Source organism: Elephas maximus, chromosome 5 (genome assembly GCF_024166365.1).
Source record: "Elephas maximus indicus isolate mEleMax1 chromosome 5, mEleMax1 primary haplotype, whole genome shotgun sequence".
NCBI classification, from domain to species: domain Eukaryota; kingdom Metazoa; phylum Chordata; class Mammalia; order Proboscidea; family Elephantidae; genus Elephas; species Elephas maximus.
The window spans coordinates 128,725,268-128,726,407 of record NC_064823.1 but is presented as its reverse complement, the minus strand read 5'-3'; the positions used below and the strand labels follow the sequence as shown (position 1 = coordinate 128,726,407).

The following is a 1,140-nucleotide window of genomic DNA, read 5'->3' as shown; positions in this document are numbered from 1 at the left end:
CTTTTGATATAGGAAATGAAAGTAATGGATATACATTATAAAAAGGGATATTCTTTCCCACTTAACTTACAAAATACTGTCCCCCTTACCTGCTGCCATCGATTAAGAGTAAAATATCAGCATTTATCAGGGAACTCTAAGCATGGTAAATTTCTCTGGCCCTGTGGTGTGTTAAAGATTTTTCTCCCTATAATTTAAGTCTGTTTACTAACTATTTGCATATTGCTTATGCATCATGGATGCTGAGAAATTGGGAATTTGCAGCCAGAAAAGAATATATACACCAAACATTTACATTCTCAACATTAAATATTTATATAATCCTAAAGACTGCTAGCAGTTTCTTCCATTTTTAATTATAATCATCAAAGTGAAAACTGTTCAGTTATTTTCTGAAGAAACACTTTACTATGAGCTGAAATAGTTTTTAAAAATAAGTCTAGTCAACTGTTAACATCTCTTAATCCAATTCCGTGGCTAGTCTGTGCAATTTTATAGTTCAACAAAAATGTTCAGAGCAAAATACTTAATTCACAATATAATAACAATGGAGTTGTGCAAAAAGAAAGAAAAAAGTCCATAAAAGCCTAGTAAATGATAAAACAGCAAGTTGACTTTATTTTAATGAACTTTTTAAAAATGACTGAATAGTGCTTGCTTCAGCAGCACATATACTAAAATTGGAACTATACAGAGAAGATTAGCATGGTCTCTGCACAAAGATGACACAAAAATTCATGAAGACTCCCAGATTTTTTGTTTTGTTTTTTCTTTTCTTTTCTTGTGGTACATATAGTAGCTTCAGTAATCTGGTTCCAGACCTGGGCTCATTCAGGAATAGATTTGTAATCATTGAAATAATCTGTATATGTTTCTATTTAAAATATTTGTAATGTTTGAAAATTTAGCAAATTAAAATATTTGTCAGATTAGCCTTGAAATTCCAATTTTAAATGTGTAATTTAATAACTAAGTTTTGACTTATAAGTTTAAACAGAAATGCATAAAAACATTTGGCTAACTTTGTAAACTGTATTGGAATATTTAAAAAAGAGCAAAAATAAAATAATATGGTGGGAAAAAAATGACCTAATTACATTATTTTCCAAGAATTATTTTTTTCTCATGATTGAAATTGCT

General features: G+C 28.9%; 1 non-coding gene across 1 annotated transcript; it reads left to right on the top strand.

The window, feature by feature from the left end:
• Positions 1-650: 650 nt before the first annotated feature.
• On the top strand, positions 651-757 carry LOC126077641 (U6 spliceosomal RNA). Its single transcript, XR_007517809.1, has one exon. It is a non-coding gene; the product is annotated as a U6 spliceosomal RNA (small nuclear RNA).
• The last annotated feature ends 383 nt before the right edge of the window (positions 758-1,140 follow it).